Consider the following 22,207-nt stretch of genomic DNA (forward strand, 5'->3'; position numbering starts at 1 on the left):
GTGTTTTTATGATTTCTAACTTTTGTTGCATTGTATTGTTTATACAGCAGATATATTTAGCCAGATGCAAGTCTAGTTTTCTTATATAAATGTATTCGAACCTTGAAGTGTATCCTAATATGCACTGCTTACACTTAGTAAAAAACAAACTAAACGAAGCATCTTGCCCACTTCTGTTCTGGCCATTAAGATCAATGGGGTCACCCTGTTTCTCTCGGAAGCTGGGTTAATAGTTATAAAGCTAAAAGTGGCACCACTGGGTAAGTACCACAGGGTACTGGTTCAGATCCTGATTATTTCTCTCACAATCAATAGTGATTTTGTACTAGACTTTTATAAATGTACCACACCTCAGTAAGTGTTTATCAAAAATATATATATTTATTAAATGATTTGTTTTGTTTCTCTATTTTTCTCACTAATCAAGGAAACAATTTTTATACAAAAAGATAATACCAATGGGGTCTGTCTGACAAAGAAAACACAATAACAAATATACTTCTGTTCAGGGACATTTATTCTGAAAGTGAGACACACTCTTCTCACGCATCCAACGCCAGGATGGGAAGCCCTGGACAAGGGCCACCAAAAGCTCTGACTATGTTTTCCTTTCTTTTCTCCTTGATTTAGCACATCCATACCTCATTTTGGCCCAGGTCAAACACCTGGATGACGCCAGCAAAGAACACTCTTTGCTCCTTAACAAAATAACTAGAAGCCATTCTACCCTGACTCTCCCAAATAACATCACTTCTTGCGATTTAAACCCAAAGGATAAAGCACTAACAGCATTGAGAATCGATTCCTACTTTGCAAACAACAAACACAAATGGCCTCAATCTCAGTGCAATTTGGGCTCCTTGAATCAAGGCCAAGAGTAATAGATTAGCAAAAGAGAAAGAAACTTTGCAAATCATTATTTAAAATTGAAGGTTAGTTTAGGATCAGGAGTTCTACAAACAAATGGGTTCTTATTGTTAGTTGCATAATACTGTTAGCGTGCAAACTCCACACTAAAAATTGATGTTATCACGTGGTATCACCCCTCCAGTTCCATGCAATTATGAGTTGATCCCACAAAATGGGGAATAACAATAGGGACCTGGCTTTACTGGGCAGAATTCTGCCAGTTTTACTTCTTCATGGTAGATTAATGCTCACATTTACCCCCTGCGCTAAGCAGAGGGTAAATGTTAGCTGACAGGCAGGTGCTGAGTCAGGGTGGAGGGAGCTATGTTGGGAGGCTAGGTGAGGTCAGGGGAGGGAAAGAAATAAAGGTGCCTTTGCAGGGACAGAGGCTTGGCTGCTGTTGCAACCAACATTTCATGCGATTTTACCCTCTACAATTACCAGAAAAACTGGGAGTAGGAATATTGGGCCAGCAGGGCCGGACTGGCAACGCAAAGCAGCCCAGGCAATTTTGTCGGACTGGTCCCCACGGCCCCCCACCCTCCAGCCTCCTGTGCGAATGCCCGAGACCTGCTGTGACCAGTCCGGCCCTGGTAAACAAGGAAGAGGGGTCACACTCTGCATGACTCATAATGAGGGGCTTGGTGTACGGTGGGTAGCAGAGGCACCCAGTATTCCCTTAAACAAACAATCACAGACTGATTCAATTAAGAGAAACCAAGAGTGCAAATTCCAAAATGCATTTGTGAAATGAGTGCAGGATTGGAAACATGAGGGCAGATTATCGAATCAAATGCCCATAATCAATGGTGTTGATCGGAATTAGATAAACAGCCGATGGGCCATTTTGAAATGGTAGAGCTGCTTTTTGTTTTGCTCCACTGCTGGTTCCAAGGAAGGCGTGCCACCATTGGCATGGGAGAAGGGCTTCATGCACATAAGAGAATTAATTACCCTCCGCTCAGACTCTTGTTACTGAAGCATGCTCATTTGCAAAAAGACCACGCGATGTCACTGAATGAGCACCACCCTGACGTTGGCACACATTGGGCATCCATTTGAAGGGAACATCAAGGTCCCCAGTGACACTTTGGGGACCACACATGGGTGTTGTCATCACAGTGAGTTGAGGACAGACTGTCCAATGACTGGTATCTTCCATTTAACTTTACACCCCGTTCACTGGCATGACATTACGTCCATTTTGTGAAGTTTACATTTAATAAAGAAAATGCAGTGAAGAAACGTGCAAAGCATGTACTATGCGGGTGAAAGCGGTTTAAAAGCTTTATGCGGCTGGCGATTTCTCTTCTAGTTTTAAAAGGTAAATTGTTTTTGCTAAAACACTTTTTGCAAACAACTTCGCTTGCTGGCAGATTTGTGTGAATATTAATTCTCTCCACAACTGTATATTTACGAACTCAGCCAGTGGGAAATCAAAGAATTCACACAACTCTTTCAACTAAGTTAAATGGTACCAAGTTGCGGGTTTAATGATGCGAATAGCTTCCAGAATTTGCTTTAAATATTTTAGTGTTTTGCTTCTGTATGGCTGCAAGTAGTAACGAGATTAAACATTATTAAGTTATGTGCCCTTACTAAAACTAACTTGTCTTCGTGTGCCTTTCAGATAATCTTTATTGAGTGGCTTATATATAAAGTTAAATAAATCATGAGTTTACAAAAGAAACTCAACTCCCTCATTCTACAGCTCATCGAAAGGGCCAGAAAAGTTTTTTTTTCATGAGGCTAAAAGCATATGAGAGAGAGCTTTGGAGGAACAAGCAGTCACACTGAAAGTAGTGAGGGCCTCATTTATGAGCCCTTGTGACACAGTTACGCAGTCGGTGCAGCACATTTTTGTGATGCTGTCACAGCATAAATAATGTGCCACGTTGCACCATATTTCCAAAGTGATACATCTAGGGAGATGTGTCACTTGGTGAACCCCTGCGCTACATTATACCTGCGTCAGGTATAATGTATGCAGGGTGGGCGTTCCGCCGCAAGAAAAGGTCATAGGAGTGGGCCTACACGTAAACTACACTCGTAGTTTGTGAATAGCAAAAAATTGTAAACTTACACCAAAAATGAAAGTTTACCTTTATAAATAAGTCCTTTTTTTAATGCAGCTGTAATCTCCCTTACTTTCAGGTATTTCACATTATGATAGTGACACGTAAATGGTTTTATGTGTGTTTAACCAGTCAAAACATTTTTTGCTGAAAATTCATCCATAAAACAATGTATAAAAACAATCCAATAACACAGTAATTAAAATCTTCATGAAATATATTATCAATCAAATAGAACCACAGTTCAACAAATCCAACAGAAAGCCATGTGGCCTACAACTCCACAGTTTCTAAAAGATTTGGACAAGTGAAAAAGCTAATACCATCAGCTGGTTTTTGAGGCCCAGTGATGCATATTTAATATTCTAGGTCAGTTAAAATCGTAATAAAGTGCTTATGTCCCCCTAGAAGAAAAAAAATTCCAAACAATTATAGAGGATTTTATACATATAATAGTACGCCCGGTAAAGTGCAAGGTAATACCCTCTATCAGTCTTCTTAGCGAGAAAAGATATACAACTATACAACAGTTAAAAGCAATATGCAGTTTCAAATTTGCAAAAACGGGCTAAAAACATATGTATCCAATACAGTCTGGGCTAAAACTTTAGGTCCTTGATTTACCGCAATCTCCCCACTGCAGACAGGTACCTGCTCAAGGAGGACACAATATCAATTGATATGTCTCTCTCCAAGGCCCTTAAAGCTTCATTTAGGCGTCTAAAGCTGAGCCTGATACAGAGTGGTCGGATCCACTTTGCTCATGGGATAGCATAGGCCTTACAAAAGAAGAGCTTGTGACTAATGTCTACCTTACAAGGCAGGGAGCACATTGGGCATATATCAATAGGGTCTCTTTGGGTTCTAACAGACCACTTAGATGTAAAAAAGCTTATTTCTAGTATGACATACTGAAATTTCAGATATAAACATTTAGCCCTCTTTTGTTGCGGTGTATCCAAAAATATCTCATAACTTGGAGTAACCTTAACAGTCAAGAACACTTCTGTTGGTCTCCCCAGTGTAAGAATGCAAAAATGCTTATCTGGGACATACTCCTAATAAATGAGTTTTAGTTGCTTTGTAGAGGACATTGTTAAATCTTCTGGATTAGTTCAGAACCTTTCCAGTCCTAATCTCGAGAACCATTGTTGTATGTGTCTAAACCATGGACAAATGGTATTCTTAGCTAAGATTAAAAGTTCCTTTACTGCGTTCCTATATGGTGCAAATTCCTCAGCAGACCAACTCCTCACCCAGAATAGCAGAGGTCTTAACTTTGCAATACTACCCACCCTTTAAAGAGCTAGATCAAACAACATGGTGATCAGGGGGGTGTTCTTATGGAGATTCATCAGAGAATGAACAAACCTGTTCTTACTCAGGATCTCACAGTTGTTATGGCCCCAAATGTTGACATCATAAAGTGCCTTTAATATATACACTTCCATTGCAGGGAGGGTAGATCTTGTGAATGATGCCAGGTGTCTTTTATGAACAGTCGCTGCTTGGTACTGGAGCACGGCCCTCCGCTTTTGAAAAAGCGGGTATCATGAGGCCTTACTATCTGGCATGATTCCCAGGTATTTATAACTAGAGACACGTTCCAGCTTCTCCCTATCCAAATGTACATCACCTTTAAAGGATTTGAGGGGTCTGACTACCATGTATTTGTTTTTAATATAAATCTCCAGTCCCTAGGAAGTAAAGAACTCACGAAAGTTCTTCAATAATTGTTGCAAACCCATAGGAGTTTGAGTGATTAACAAGGTGTCGCATGCAAATAGAACAGCTGACACGCAGACCCCATCTAACTTAGGAGCGTCTATGGTACCTTTGAGTAGAAACACCATGACATCGTTTACAAAGAGTGAGAAAAGAGTCGTGGCCAAAACGCACCCCTGTCTCACCCCTCTACATACTGAAATTCGGTCAGGTAGTTGCCCCTTGGAACTCCAGCGAACTTGAGCGTAGTTCTCTTAGTGAAGTCTTATTAGCAGGTAAGCAGCGCTTTGGGAACCCCCATCCTTTTAAGCGAGACCCATAGCAGTCCCCTTATGTGGGTATAAATCCTGTTTCGAAAGCACCGGAAGAACGAGAATGAATTGTATGTGAGCGAATGTTGTTCACATCACATACCATTATGTGGTATAGATTTTAGAGCAAAGTACATCATTGCATGAACAATGGACTTAAGGGCTTAGTTAGCAATAAAAAGTGCAAAATTGTGGTGCAAAATTTCATGTAGTAACTTATAATTTCACTTTTTTATGCTTTACATGTACTTTCTGCAAAGAAAAGTACACAAATTTCACCCAGGTCTAGTGGGAATGTAAATCTGTGTCTCACTACTCGTGGCTTACACGGCCAATTGAGTAGGGAGTCGGCAAAGCAGCCAAGGGATGTTTCGCTCCATTGCCAGCACTGTGCCTTCTGCTGAGTAGCCCTGTGTCTTCTCAGGTTAAGCCTAGGGAATGGGAGGCCCATCAGTGAAGATTTTGGTGCCTTTTTGAAAAAGGCTCTTTTGTGAATGCGGGATGCGCTGAAATCTGTATTACACCCCCACCCACCCTCCCTCCCCAGTACACAGTGCTTAATTTGTAAAATATTAAATGCCAAGGCCATTCTCGGAAGGCCAATGCAGCCTGCACCACCCCTACCCTGCCAGCGCTGCCAATGGGAGTACTAGCATAACACCTAACCACCGCACTCAAACAGGTGTGCCAATGGGCCACACAAAGCTATAATAATGGCATCAGAGCCAGTATTCTTCATTTTCAATGTATATTGACTTAATAAAGACGGTTGTTGTTTTCTAACTGAAATTGAAAAAGACAGTGGTGGACTGTCACTAGAGCAGTTGCTGACAATTAAGTGCAGTTGCCTAGCACCGGAAACCTCAGGCACAAATTAAGTACTAGTGTGGGCTACGATTTTCCCGTGGAAAGGAGCAGGGAGGTTCCATAGCACATGTAGTACTACTACCTATAGGGGCAGAGTGAGGGGCAGAATGCTAAAGAAAAAGTGAATAAACCTCATGGGTGGCAAAAGTTCTTTATTCAAATGCCCCAATGGATAGGATTGAAAAGCACAGTGAAATAGGGATATGGATATTTCCCTCTCTTGTGGTCAACATGTTTCTGCCATGTATGACTGTATAGTTCAAGGCATTCATCAGGACCAAAGTTGTAAGTCACTCTGCTATGTATAACGTGTATAAAATCAAATAATAATGATAAAATAGTATAATTAGATCAAACAATCAGCTAATCAGCTATACTTGTAGCACCACCATCTTGAGCGGGCCAGATGGCACCTGATTATGAAGGCTGGGTCCGACCCAACCGCCAATAGACTCTCTCAGCAGGTAGATCTCTTACATGCTGCGCACCCCGGCGTGGTAGAGATGTCTGGTGACTCGCAGAGTAACTTACAATTTTGGTCCTGAAGAATGCCTTGCACTACACAGTCACAGTAATCCACGCTCCTCTTGATACCCCTTTGTGTGAGATTTATTACAAATTAAGTACTGCCAGTACACCCCCTTGCGCAGATTTTCCACTGAAGCCAATTTGTTTGTAAGTTAAACAACAAAGAAAATTGCCTTTTGCCCTATCTGCGTTAAAATCTTTCGCGAGTCAGGATAAACAGACCAAATCCCAGACTACATTAGAAATATAGCCAATATCACTGAGGCAAGGGTTTGGTGGTCAGCTGATTCGAAGTCACCACGAGCTAAAAAAAATGTATCTGCATCCAAGCCCATTTTATTCGTCATATTAAGTGTCGCAGGAAGGGATTTTGCAGTAGCGCTACAAGCTTTCCTATAAAATGTAACACTCACGCGGTGCTTCTTGCTGTCTTCTGAAAAGCATGTCCATATAAAACATCCTCAAAAAGATACCAGGAGCTTCTGTCTCAGCCAGCCTCATTTTGGTGCCAAGGAGAAGGAACTCTCTCATGCAACCTACTGTTTCTGCTCCTGCTGACTTCACAATCAGTCGCTCTTCGCGCAGCGTGAGTGCTTTCTAATAAATTGCTTGGCTAATGTTCCTGACTTCCTGGAAGTCTATCACACTTACGGAACAGGAGTCTGTTGGTTTTAGGAGCTATTTATTCAACCTAAACAAGCATTGGGAAAGCCAATAGTTATGCATTGGCTGCTGATATTTTGGCTTTTGCAATGCTTAGTTTCCTTATGAATGTTTTTTTGCATAAAGACTTGTGTGACAGGAGGCCTGAAAGGTTAGCGGAGCTGCTGGGCTCTCATTTAAGTGAAACAAGCAGTGTCTAAGATCTAAACAACTTTATTTAAACTTTTTAATGTAAAAGCACTCGATGCACCAGTAGTCCATGACATTGTACAAGAGCAGAATGCAGTCAGTCACAGTCAATGCCTGAGTCAGGCTGGCCCTCTGCCCATTGCTATATGATGTGGTTGGCGGAAGCTAAACGTGAATGATTGATTCCACAGCGGACCAATAAATGAATAGAGCTGACTGAAAGCCACTCTGAGTAAGTATGTTTAGTGTATGAAAAAAAAAAAAAAAAAAAAAATATATATATATATATATATATATATATATATTCACTGAAAAAACCATAGGTTTCACACACGTTATAGTTAGGAATTAGCATTTAAAAAACCTTGCAAATTCACTTAAAAAACCATAGGTTTCACACATGTTATAGTTAGCTGTACATTTCACTCGTAAAAAACCAATGAAATTCCACGTTATAGTTAGATCAGGTAACTATAACTTGCGCGCCCACAATAAACTGCTGATGACGTCACATATTACATCACTCATGACATGGTCAGTGACATCACTCATCACATCAATGATGACATCTGAAATGACACATTGTGGATTGCGGTCGCGCAAGTTATAGTTACCTGATCTAACTATAACGTGGAATTTCATTGGTTTTTTACGAGTGAAATGTACAGCTAACTATAACATGTGTGAAACCTATGGTTTTTTAAGTGAATTTGCAAGGTTTTTTAAATGCTAATTCCTAACTATAACGTGTGTGAAACCTATGGTTTTTTCAGTGAATTTGTACGGTTTTTTAAATGCTAAATTATGTATTTTTTTTTTTTTTTCTGGTTTTTCACCGTGCGCACACCCTATATATATATATCCATCAAAGTTGCCACAAGCTTTGAGGGGGAACACGAACAGCATGCCTGCTTAAAAGCTTTCTCCTTTCAGAATCGCCTCTTCACCCCGATAGATTCATTGCTGCGCCCAACGCGTTTCCAGGCATTCCGCCTCGTCATCAGGGGCTTGGCTTGCTATTACAATTGGCGCATTGACATCTCCTTTTATGCATGCACTTTCGTTAATTAGTGGCCTTTCCGGCCTGCGCTAAGTGCGTTCTCCAAATATGCTGCATGCTGGGACATGTGGTCCCAGGAGAAAAGTAATCCCTAAGTGGGTTTGTTGCGTCATTGTGAAATTAAAAGCATTTTATTCTCCTAAGTAGGTAAGTAGATGTCCAGGCGATTATCATTTTACTTCTGGCTTACTGTGCTGTAATTGAGTTCAAAGATAGTTTCGAGCTCCAGCCTCTGTGAGTTTCCAGATGGTTCACCCCTCCACGGCAGAGCTACCGTGTGAAAATATGTCCATCAAAGTTGCCACAAGCTTTGAGGGGGAACACGAACAGCATGCCTGCTTAAAGGCTTCCTCCTTTCAGAATCGCCTCTTCATCCCGATAGATTCATTGCTGCGCCCAACGCGTTTCCAGGCATTCCGCCTCGTCATCAGGGGCTTGTCTTGCTATTACAATTGGCGCATTGACATCTCCTTTTATGCATGGACTTTCGTTTATTAGTGGCCTTTCCGGCCTGCGCTAAGTGCGTTCTCCAAATATGCTGCATGCTGGGACATGTGGTCCCAGGAGAAAAGTAATCCCTAAGTGGGTTTGTTGCGTCATTGTGAAATTAAAAGCATTTTATTCTCCTAAGTAGGTAAGTAGATGTCCAGGCGATTATCATTTTACTTCTGGCTTACTGTGCTGTAATTGGACATATATATATATACATATATATCGGTTCTGATGGATTACGGACTGAGGGGTAGAGAGTAGGCAATACTGATTGCCTGATAAGGGATTAATAGAAATGGCTAAATATTTCCAGGCAATGGTGGCTCTTTTTGGGAACTGTATCCAATGCAAATTGGGGCATCACATGGTGTCTGGAATGCCTATTACTGAATACGGCCTCCTTAACGGACTTCCTTAACCAGCATGCACCTGCCAGATGTGTGAGCGCAAGGCCAATTGCAACTTGTTAGGTGGAGGAGGAGCGAGAGACCACCTGACTGGGAGTAGTCCCGTTATCAATAGAACATCGCTTGACTCTCTGGAAGATCAAGAAGCCCATGGAACCGGCACTGATGAAGACAATTGGACGGCTGAAACGCGTCTGCCCAAGTGTTTCATAGACTTCATTTTCCTTGCGCCTTAAAGAGCAATAAAGCCATTTTTATACCCGGAGCTGTGTCGTGCTTTTTTCCAACATGGGAAAGAGCATTGAACTGTATATATATTCACTGAAAAAAACCATAGGTTTCACACATGTTATAGTTAGCTGGACATTTCACTCGTACAAAACCATTGAAATTCCCCCGTTATAGTTAGTTCAGCTAACTATAACTCGCGCGACCGCAATCCACTGCTGATGATGTCACATATTACATCACTCATGACATGGTCAGTGACATCACTCATGACATCACTGATGACATCTCAAATGACATCACTGATGACATCACTGATGACATCATCCAGTGAATATGTGTCTTTCTGAAAAATAAATATTTTTTATATATGTATACCTAAAGGTTAATGGAAGAATAAATGGGTAAATAATGGGTAAATAAGTGTCTAAATGGATGTGACGTCATCAGCAGTGGATTGCGGTCGCGCGAGTTATAGTTAGCTGAACTAACTATAACGGGGGAATTTCAATGGTTTTGTACGAGTGAAATGTCCAGCTAACTATAACATGTGTGAAACCTATGTTTTTTCAGTGAATTTGCAAGGTTTTTTAAATGCTAATTCCTAACTATAACGTGTGTGACACCTATGGTTTTTTAAGTGAATTTGCAAGGTTTTTTAAATGCTAATTTCTAACTATAACGTGTGTGAAACCTATGTTTTTTTTAGTGAATTTGTAAGGTTTTTTTAAATGCTAATTTATGTATGTATTATTATATTTTTTATATATTTATTTTACAATAAACTACCTATGTATATAGTTGTAGATTGACTGTATCCTGTAATATGGAATGGCTCTGCTCTTTTTTTTGAATTTGGATAAAGTTGAACAGCATAGTTAATATCTTCTATAAACTTATAAACAGTTTAAAATGTTTTGGGTTTTTTAAGGGTTTTTCACGGTGCGCGCACCGTGCGCGCACCGGCAATATTTTTTATTAAACAAAATGTTTTTTTTTTATTTACAAGCTTCTTTAGGGACCCCCTGAGAAGGCCTAGGGGGTCAGGGACTCTCTACCCTGCCCCCTTTTCACATTCTCCACTTGTGTTTTTAGCTCTCTTCTGCCTCTAAAACTCAAAATGGCGCCTGGGGGGTGCACGCACCCCGCGATTTTTTGAAAAAAAATTAAATGTTTTTTTCACCCTTCGGGGTCCTTCAGGGACCCCCTGACAAAGGCTAGGGGGTCAGGAACTCTCTACCCTGCCCCTTTTTTCACGTTCTCCACCTTTCTTTTTCACTGTCACACACAAAATGGCGTCCGACACTTCCTGATTTCGACCGATTGGAATGTTGACTGACATCTAACCACCAATCAGAATTACGCTCGCGGACATTTGGTGCACGCCCCGTGCGCGCACCGTGCGCGCACGGTGCGTGCATATAGATATTTATGTACATTTAACTGCCATTTTCTCAGGAACTACTGAACAGATTGACACCATATATGTAAAAGGCACATGCCTGACCTGAGGACTACCTCTTTGCCAAATTTCAAGTAATTCTGTTCAGCCGTTCGGGCTGTACCTTCGACTAAAGGTCCTATGGGAAAATGCATGGGGAAAACGCGTTTTGGGACCCCCCTTTTTTCTCAGCCCCCACTTGACGAATCACCCCGAGACTTTCAGGGTAGGAGCTGAGCGGAGCGCCCCATTAGATTTGAAAATTTCACAAAGCTAAGTCAACCGTCGCCAAAGTTATTCAAAATAGAATTTTCAGATTTCCCATTGGAACTCGGTCCTAACTATAACTATCTACTGGCGACCGCCAGTAGATTATATATATATATATATATATATATATATATATATATATATATATATATATATAGCTCCAAAAACCAACACTGTCGTCGGGGGCCCCCAACCCTGCGGGGCGAGCCTGGCTAAGTGGAACACAGCACTTTCCAACGTAAAATCCAAAAGAAGATGCAACAAGCCCGGTTCTGGACAAACACAGCTTTATTTCAATTGGCGCAGGCACAGACAGGATGCGATGAACCTGACGCGTTTCAGCAAATTGCTTTTTCCAAAGGTTTAATCATCACGTGTGCAGTGTCCCAGGTGAAGTCAATGATATAAGGTGCCTCACTGCTGCCATACTCGATCTCCCATAGTTCACCTTGAGCCACAGTAAAACTCCTGGTACAATCCCAGTGATGTTATTCATGCTGCAAGCTCAGGAGTGGTGTTGCAGGTAAGTATGGCCAGTAAGACAAAGCTGGTGCACCGAAAATCATCTTGTAAGTAGCCCCACAATTTCAATAATGCGCCTGTGTCCAGAACCTGCCTCACGGAGCTGTCAACCTCCTTCGGCTCCCTTTCTCACCTTCAAACTGCAATAATCGCCGGTAATTCCAAAAGCTTGCAGAGAGGCGAGTGAGTCATGCCCCCCATTAATATCCAAAAAACCAACACTGTCGTCGGGGGCCCCCAAACCTGCGGGGCGAGCCTGGCTAAGTTGAAGACAGCACTTTCCAACGTAAAATCCAAAAGAAGATGCGCCAAGCCCGGTTCTGGACAAACACAGCTTTATTTCAATTGGTGCAGGCACAGACAGGATGCGATGAAACTGACGCGGTTCAGCGAATTGCTTTTTTCAAAGGTTTAATCATCACATGTGCAGTGTCCCAGGTGAAGTCAATGATATAAGGTGCCACACTGCTGCCATACTCGATCTCCCATAGTTCACCTTGAGCCACAGTAAAACTCCTGGTACAATCACAGAGATGTTATTCATGCCGCAAGCTCAGGAGTGGTGTTGCAGGTAAGTATGGCCAGAAAGACAAAGCTGGTGCACCGAAAATCATCTTGTAAGTAGCCCCACAATTTCAATAATGCGCCTGTGTCCAGAACCTGCCTCACGGAGGTGTCAACCTCCTTCGGCTCCCTTTCTCACCTTAAAACTGCAATAATCGCCGGTAATTCCAAAAGCTTGCAGTGAGGCGAGCGAGTCATGCCCCCCATTAATATCCAAAAAACCAACACTGTCGTCGGGGGCTCCCAACCCTGCGGGGCGAGCCTGGCTAAGTGGAAGACAGCACTTTCCAACGTAAAATCCAATATCTATCTATCTATCTATCTATCTATCTATCTATCTATCTATCTATCTATCTATCTATCTATCTATCTATCTATCTATCTATCTATCTATCTATCTATCTATCTATCTATCTATCTATCTATCTATCTATCTATCTATCTATCTATCTATCTATATATATATTTTTTTTTTTATAAGAATACTTTTGGGGTGTGGATAGGCTGCTTAAGTAGATGGTCGCCACAACATCATGAGCTCTGGTCCAAATCCCTGAAATCCTTTCTAAAGCCTAGTCAGGCTGGCCCTCTGCCAATTGCTGTATGATGTAGTTGGCGGAAGCTAAACGTGAATGATTGATTCCACAGCGGACCAATAAATGAAGAGAGCTGACTGAAAGTAAGTATGTTTAGTGTATATATAATATATATATATATATATATATATATATATATATATATATATATATATATATATATATATATATATATATTACCTACTGGCGGTCGCCAGTAGGTAGTTATAGTTAGGACCCCTTTTCCATAGGAAATCCGCAACATTCTATTTTGAATAACTTTAGCGCCGGTCGACGAATCCTCGCGAATTTTTCAAAATAGGTGGGGCGCTACACTCCGCTCCTACCTTGAAAGTCTCGGGGGGATTCGTCAAGCGGGGGCTGAGATAAAAGGGGGGTCCCAAAACGCGTTTTTCCCATGCATTTTTCCATAGGACCTTTAGACACAGCTACAGCCCGAACGGCTGAACAGAATTACTTGAAATTGGGCAGAGAGGTAGTCCTCAGCTCAGGGAAGTGCCATTTGTAGGTTTGGTGTAAATCTGTTCAGTAGATTCTGAGAAAATAGCATTTAAATCAATATATATATCTGTGGCAGCTTACCGTGCGCTTACGGTGCGCTTACGGTAAGCTTACGGTACGCGTACGGTGCCGTGCGCGAGCGCGATTCTGATTGGCTGTTAGATCATAGTAAACATTCGAATCGGTCGAAACCAGGAAGCGGCGGCCGCCATTTTCTCACTCGCACTGTCAGGGGGGTGAATAAAAAAGGTGGATAATGTGAAAAGGGGGCAGGCTCGACAGTTCCTGACCCCCTAGCCTTGGTCAGGGGGTCCCAGAAGGACCCTCAAGGGCAAAAATGAAATTTATTTTTTTTTCGAAAAATCGCCATATGCGCGTAGCGTACGCGCACGGTGTATTCTGCGAAATTCCGCGAAATTCACGGAATTACGCGTACCGTGCGCGCACAGCAAAAAAAAATTTGCAAAAAGGAAAGCTTAAAAAAAAATAAAAAAAATTGTGAGGTAAGGTTGGCTCTTATAAGAGCCGTTGGGTTCATACAGGGATGGAGGAAAGAAAGAATGGGAGTATTATGAGCGTCTACAAACATGCTGGTCTATCTTATTGTTAATAAGGGGAAGACTGACCTCCCCAAAAACAATAAGACCACCACATTTTGTACACCTCATTTCAACACTCCCAAATCGAGTGTTGATGTCCAAAGGAAAAGAAGAAGGTGAGGCTCCAACAACAGAGGAAGGGCTCAGCTGAGCTGCCGGTGATGTACTCGGCTGAGCATCTGAGGCTGGGCTCTGGTGACTTACTGAAGAGTTTTCTCCAGTATGTCGAGCAAAGGTCCTTGGGTGTCTGTCCTGGAGGTGTCTCATCATAGAGTGATTTCCAAAGGAATATTTCCTCCTTGGATTTCCTCTTGATAAAACACGACCACAAAGTGTGCAAGTGACCAATTGAGCATTCACCTTTTTCTCCCCCTCTGGAAAAGTGAAATACTCCCATACAAAAGAAGTCTTTTGTTTCCTCCTTCTCTGGATCATGGTGGTGCTGCTGGCCTCACTCTCAGAAGAGGTCTGCTGTTCTGCCATTGTATCCCAATGTCAATCCAGCTCCTGCTCCTAGAGAATCACAAGCAGAAATGAGGGGAATGGGTGTGGTGTGGGAAGAATCTGGAACTGAAAGTAGTTTCAACCAATGAAAAGTGTTCTTTCAAGCAGTAATGAGGGGAATGGGTGTGGTGTGGGAAGTTTCTGGAAGTGAAAGTAATTTCAACCAATAAAAAGTGATCTTTGTAAGTCACATGACCTGCCGTGCGCGCACGTGACGCTTACGGTGCGCTTACGCAGCGCTTACGTCACTTTCGCGCATGCGCATTACACGCCCCTGCGTAACCGCGACGTTGCTTCCGGGTATACGCGTACCGCACGCACGTATCACGTATGGCGCATGCGCATTACACGCCCCAGCGTAACCGCGACGTTGCTTCCGGGTATACGCGTACGGCACGCACGTATCACGTAGGCGCGCTGCACTAATGACGTCCAGAGCGCGTAGCGTCAGCTTACCGTACGCGTATCCTACAAGCGCGTAGCGTCAGCTTACCGTACGCGCACGGAAAAAAATGCATTAAAAAAAAAAACCTTTCCATAATGCAGGATATAGTACATATATTATTATATAAAAAGGCTTACAAAAAATGACATAAAAAAAATTTGCATTTAAAAAACAATACAAATTCACTGAATTTGGGAATCACACACATTATAGTTAGAAATTTAAAAATCTTGCAAAGACACTGGAAAAACCATAGGTATCAAACATATTATAGTTAGGAATTAGCATTTAAAAAACCTTGCAAATTCACTGAAAAAACCATAGGTTTCACACACGTTATAGTTAGGAATTAGCATTTAAAAAACCTTGCAAATTCACTGAAAAAACCATAGGTTTCACACATGTTATAGTTAGCGGAAATTTTACTGATAAAAAACCAGTGAAATTGCCCCGTTATAGTTAGTGCTGGCAACTATAACTCACGCGACCGCAATCCTCTGCTGATGACATATGTGTCTTTATGAAAAAAAAATATTTGTAATATATGTATAGCTAAAAATGTATGGAAGAAGACATGGGCAAATAAGTGTCTAAATACAGTATTAGCATCAGCAGAGGATTGCGGTCGCGTGAGTTATAGTTGCCAGCACTAACTATAACGGGGCAATTTCACTGGTTTTTTATCAGTAAAATTTCCGCTAACTATAACATGTGTGAAACCTATGGTTTTTTCAGTGAATATATATATATATAACCTACTGGCAGTCGCCAGTAGGTAGTTATAGTTAGGACCTATTTTCCATAGGAAATCTGCAACATTCTATTTGGAATAGCGTTGGCGTCGATTGATGAATCTTTGCAAAATTTTCCAAACTTTTGGCCAGTTCCGGTCCGCTCCTATCCTGAAAATTTCACAGTGAATCGTCAAGCGGGGGCCGAGAAAAAAGGGGGGTCCCAAACTGCGTTTTCCCCATGCATTTTCCCAAAGTGCTGAACGGAATTACACCAAATTTGGCAAAGAGGTAGTCCTCAGTTCAGACTCGTGCCTTTTGCTTAAATGGTGTAAATCCGTTCAGTAGTTCCTGAGAAAATCAAAAGTAAAATCACATATATATCTGGGCGGAGCCTAACCACACATCTCATCGTGAGATCTGATTGGCTGTCAGCACTTCATCCAAGAAGTGTTGGCAGCCACCTTGGGACCGATATACATGATAGCACCTCATTAAAAAGCATTGCAGTTAATAGAAGGTTTTAAGAATTTAGTTGCATTATAAATCATTTGTTGATGGTACCATACTCATTTTAGGAATTGTGAATCATGTTTGAGAGAAAACTACTTTCTCATGCTTTTCCCACAGAGTTTGGAAGGTGTTCTATAAGCTAAACTGAGAGCATATTTTCTGTAAATTCACATTATCTTTCTCAGTCATGTGAGAATGAAGTCTGACATTCTCAGTAAAACATGTACATCCAACAAGGGCAGAGACTGTCAGTTGATTCCTTTGTGTTCTACTGCAGCTTCCCAAAGTGTTCTAAAGAACAACTAGAGCGCTAACAGTCCTACTTATGACAAACGTATGGCACACCTGAAGCCATCTTGGTTGGAATAAAGTGGTAACTCTTAAAACATTTAATTTAAAAAGGAACAAAATGAGGGGGTTCATTTTGCCATAGAAAGTATGATTAGTGCTGCAAAAAAAAATTAGGGCACATTTTGAGTGACTTCTCAAATCCTCTTCTATTTCATTAAAACATTCTGACATGCAGACTGAAACATGCACTTTCAATACCAGCAGCAGACTTCCCTGGTGAGCAGTAGCTTTACTACAGTGATCTAATAAGCAACTAGAGTGCTAACATTCTGAATTTATGGCAAATGTGTGACACATCTGAATGCCTTCTTGATGGAATCAAAGTAAAAAACTGAAAGTATTTCCTACTGAGGAGACTGTAGTAAATGAGGAAATTAGGAAACATCATAACAAATAAGTCTCCCAAAATGGCCACCAGAGACAAAAGAGCCCAAATGTAGCCCAAATATCACCCAGATGTAGCCCAAGTATAGCCCAATGACAGAATGTCCCAGAGTGTTCTAACGAACAACTAGAGCGCTAACAGTCTTCCTTATGACAAAAGTATGGCACACCTGAAGCCATCTTGATTGGAATAAAGTGGTAACACTTAAAACATTTATTTTACAAAGGAAAGGAACAAAATGAGGGGGTTCATTTTGCCATAGAAATTATGATTAGTGCTGCATAAAGAAAAATTAGGGCACATTTTGACTTCTCAAATCCTCTTCTATTTCATAAAAAAATTGTGACATGCAGACTGAAACATGCACTTTGAATACCAGCAGCAGACTTCCCTGGTGAGCAGTAGTTTTACTACAGTGATCTAATGAGCAACTAGAGTGCTAACATTCAGAATTTATGACAAATGTGTGACACATCTGAATGAATTCTTGATGGAACCAAAGTAAAAAACTGAAAGTATTTCCTACTGAGGAGACTGCAGTAAATGAGGAAATTACGAAACTTCTTAACAAATAAATCTCCCAAGATGGCCACCAGAGACAAAAGAGCCCAAATGTAGCCCAAATATCACCCAGATGTAGCCCAAGTATAGCCCAATGACAGAATGTCCCATAGTGTTCTAACGAACAACTAGAGCGCTAACAGTCTTACTTATGACAAAAGTATGGCACACCTGAAGCCGTCTTGATTGGAATAAAGTGGTAACACTAAAAACATTTAATTTACAAAGGAACAAAATGAGGGGGTCATTTTGCCATAGAAATTATGATTAGTTCTGCAGAAAGAAAAATTAGGGCACATTTTGACTTCTCAAATCCTCTTCTATTTTATAAAAAATTTCTGACATGCAGACTGAAACATGCACTTTGAATACCAGCAGCAGACTTCCCTGGTAAGCAGTAGTTTCACTACAGTGATCTAATGAGCAACTAGAGTGCTAACATTCAGAATTTATGGCAAATGTGTGACACATCTGAATGCCTTCTTGATGGAACCAAAATAAAAACTGATAGTATTCCCACTGAGGAGACTGCAGTAAATGAGGAAATTAGGAAACTTCATAACAAATAAATCTCTCAAGATGGCCACCAGAGACAAAAGAGCCCAAATGTAGCCCAAATATCACCCAGATGTAGCCCACATGTAGCCCAATGACAGAAGTGTGCAAAACACTTATTTTTTTGTGTATTTGCAGTTTTATATAGTGCAGACTTGTCAGGTATTGGAGTGCTTTATATGAGCATTGGTTACATCACACAAGATCAAATTCATTTTGGCTGTAGACATGGGGAGATTAAGTGATTTGACCAGAATCACAGAATGTTGAGCTGAAGCAGAAACTCCAACCTGGTTCCCCAGTTGTAAAGTCTGCAGCTCTGGAAGTAACACCACATTCTCTCCCCTAGGTGCAACATTTAATCAAGTGGTCAACTGGATAAAAAAAACATAAAGATTACAAATAATTTAAAAGTTCTTTGTCGCTATTTGAAAACTCAGAAAATATGTCCTCATTTTAGTTTTTTAGAGCACTAACCCTAATTTTGATGCAAATAAGACCCTCTCATATATGTAATTTCTAAAGGAAATACTGTAGGTATTACAGTTTTGATTACATCAAGATGACGTCAAGCGTTCCACACTTTTGTAATAAATATAGAATATTAGCAATCTAGTTGTTCATTGGGATACTGTTGAGAGGAAGAGGTCAGGGGCACAGACTCTGAAAATTGAAGGCAGGTAGGAGAGTGCAGATGCAACAATTTGACCACACTGGGCAGGCAGGAATGGCAGTGGCAGCACAACAGACTATGCAGGGCAGTGGAAAGGGGGGCAGGGGCAACAAACCAACAATACAGGACTGGCAAAAGAGGCTGGGGCAATATAATAGACCATTGTGGGCAGAAGGAAGACCCGTTTCAGCCAGGAAACGTCCAATGTTTTTAAGCTCAAATGGGCTTTATTTGATCTGTCTCCTATCTACAATCTCCTCTTTTTCAATGTAACTCAAAGGGGAAAATCAATACCCCAGTTTTTTTTCAAAAACTCCCTCTTACCAAGTTCAAAATGTTCGCAAGTATGGTACATTGGATCATGGTAGGCAGGAGGAATTGGGGTAGGGACATGGACTCGGATAACAGAGGACAGGAGGGACATGGAGAGGTGCACCAAATTGACCCTACAGGGCAGGCATCAGGGTTTACAGCAGCACAATACACCACACAGCGCATGCGGGACGGGAGTGCAGCACAACAATCCATAGAAAGCAATAGGGAGGGGACAGGACCATGCACATGGACAACAGAGAACAGAGGGGAAAGAGGCAATGGTAGCTAGCTGACCATAATGGACAGACAGGAGAGAAAGCTGCAGCATAACAGACCATAAAGGGCAGGAGGGACTGATCAGGGGCATTACAATGGAACAGACAAGCCAGGAGGGAAGGAATAGGAGTCTGCACATGGAAACAGAGGGCTGGGGGCAGGTCAGGAGCAGCAAGATGACCATGGAGGTCAGGCAGGATGGGCACTAGAAACAAGACACACCATGGATAGCAACAATGAGACTATGATGGCATACACACAGACTATGGAGGGAAGGTGGGAAGGGGTCAGGGGCAGCTAGCTGACCACACAGGGAAGGTGGGAGGGGCCATGGCAGCACAGAAGACCATGCATGGCAAGCGGGAGGGTTAGTGGCAGCACAATGGCTATGATGGGCAAGAAGGAGGGTGAAGGGGCATGCACAAAGGACCATGGGGGATAGAAGGGAGGGTCAGGACCTTGGCACAGACAAGACAGTTCAGGGGAAGGGGCCTCACAACAGACCGCGCGGGGCAGGCAGGAGGAGCAGTTGCAGCACAACAGACCAGGGAGGGCAGAAGGGTGTGGCAGTAAAATGGACCATGGAGGACAGAAGGAAGGGGATAGGAGCATGGCATGTGGACAGGCAGGATGGAGGTGGCAGGGACAGGTTACAGTCATCTGACAATGCTAGGCAGGTGGGAGGGGAGTGGCAGCTCAACAGAACACTCAGAGTAGATAGGAGTGGCAGGTCCATGGAACATGGTGGGCAAAAAGGATGGAGCAGGGGCATGCACAAAGACATCGGAGGGCAGGGGGAAGGAGAATAGGGGCAGCAAGCTAAGCACAGAGGCAAAGCAGGAGGTCAATGATGGGCCATAGAATTGGGCAATGGAGGGCAGGAGGAGTGGACTGGTACATAATGCTAAATGGAGGGCAGTGGCAGCACATCAAACCATGCATGGCAGGAGGGAGGAGGCTAGTCCATGGATTCAGACAACAGGATAGGGAGGAGGTGGATGGGGCAGCAAGCTAACTGTTCAGAGAAGGTGGGTATTAGGAACTTTATTGTTTTTAAAATGTGTGTCTGTGCGAACTACTTAAAATATGAACAAGTACGCAGCATAATCTCACTTTTATTCAGGAAGTAGAGGACGTTTGTGACTGTGACTCCGGGCTCACTTGGCAGAAACACCCCTTGACCCTCAACCCCCATCGCAAAATGTAATGCCCGTGAAAAGGGTAGGTGGACGCAGTGTTATATAAAACATAGTCCTGAGAGCACGATTGAAAATGAAAACTAGATATAGTATATGGTATAAACTATGCACCAAAATGTGAGATATAAGATGAACCGGGGCGTGAAATATAATATGCAATACATTTTGCGCAATGACAGATTCATTGGAGAGCGCGAGATAGCACAGGCACTAGCGCGTGCTATGCGATATGCGCCTTGGAGTGTAATATGCACAGGGCAGTGTTGTGTAACCTAACTAGTCTCTAAAGTTGTAATATAAAATATGTGCTGGGGAGTGTAACGTTGCATGTGCACTGTGACAAAGATATGGATCCCAGATTGTAATATGTATGGCATAGCGCTGTGCGTTATAACATAGGCATCGAGAAAGGTACGTTAGATGGGGCAATATAACCCGTGCGAAGGCAAGTGTGGCATGACATATTCACAGGGTGGTGTTACAGTGCACATGGGCTAGAGAGTGTCATAGCATACGCACTAGCTGGTGGAATACAACACATAGGTGTGAGGCACTCGGCGGGCACTGGTGGGTGTAACACAGCATAGGGCTCAGCCAGGAGCACGCTGTGACTCTCAAGTGAGGTTCGTCTCCTTCCCACAGAGTAAAATAAAAAGTATTACACATCCGGCGGTGGATGTGTGTTTTATTAACCGTGAGGGGGGTTTCTTGCATAGTTTGGTCGAATTTTTGTCGAATCCCCTTTGAATGGCTTGGTGTGCGTGTATATTAAATGTGCCCGTCAATAGCTACCCATGTTTGTATAAATAAACGACAAGGGTGTCTACTTAGAGAGCACCCACCAGCGGGGGCGCCGGGATTAGGCACGGTAGGGCGTCAGACACGTCAGAGCTTCACTAGCGGTGTAAATACAGTCCATGTGGATTCATTCTATGCATAGTCGTCTTTTAATGAATATCACACAAATCGTCATGGTGATAGGTAAATACGGTTTGTCCAGCATGTCCTAGGTTTTTCTATACATATATATTTTTTTTAAATAATAAAAAAACAAAGGCCGGCCCTGAGGGGTGGGGTCCCCGGGGCCATAAGTGGCCTGAGGAGGGGGGCAACGCAGCCCCCTCCTAAATAATTTTTTTTTAAAAGCCCATGACCCGGGGGTTGGGGTCCCCGGGGCCGATTAAGGCCTTGGGAGGGCCAAATAAAAAATTTTCAACAAAAAAATTAGGGTGCAGGCCCTGGGGGATGGGGTCCCCAGGGCCAGTAAATTAGAAAAAGAAGGGGGGCCACACAGCCCTCGTTCTTAAAAAAATGAAAAAAAATTAAAGACCGGCATTGCGCCGGAGGCCACGCCCCCTCCTTGCGGGACTCTGCAAACGCACCCCCTGGCCAGTTGTAAGTTGGGGAATTAATTCCCCTTCAATACTGAGGGTCCCTGAGGGCCAACTAGCCCAACAGGTATCTCCAATATGCGCCAGGGAGCTGCGTTGCAAGCAGGTGTTCTGAGGCCACGCCCCTTTTTACACCTCTATGCAACGCAGCTCTGTGACGCTTACTGGAGGTACCTAGTGGGCTAGTTTGAACCTAGGGACCCTTAGGATTCAAGGGGACTTAATCTCTCAACTTAAAACGGCCACAGGGCGTGTTTACACAGTGGTGAAGGGAGGGGACAGGGCCTGAGATGACGTGTGCAAACACGACCTGTGGCGCGTTTTAAGTTGGGGAAATAATTCCCTTTCAATCCTGAGGGAC

General features: G+C 42.5%; 1 protein-coding gene across 1 annotated transcript in view; it reads right to left on the bottom strand.

Annotated features, from left to right (window-relative positions):
• The window catches only part of DRD2 (dopamine receptor D2), a 1,132,644-nt gene that overhangs the window by 78,424 nt on the left and 1,032,013 nt on the right, over window positions 1-22,207 (bottom strand). The window lies entirely within an intron of this gene.

Source organism: Triturus cristatus, chromosome 3_2 (assembly GCF_964204655.1).
Source record: "Triturus cristatus chromosome 3_2, aTriCri1.1, whole genome shotgun sequence".
Classification (NCBI taxonomy): Eukaryota; Metazoa; Chordata; class Amphibia; order Caudata; family Salamandridae; genus Triturus; species Triturus cristatus.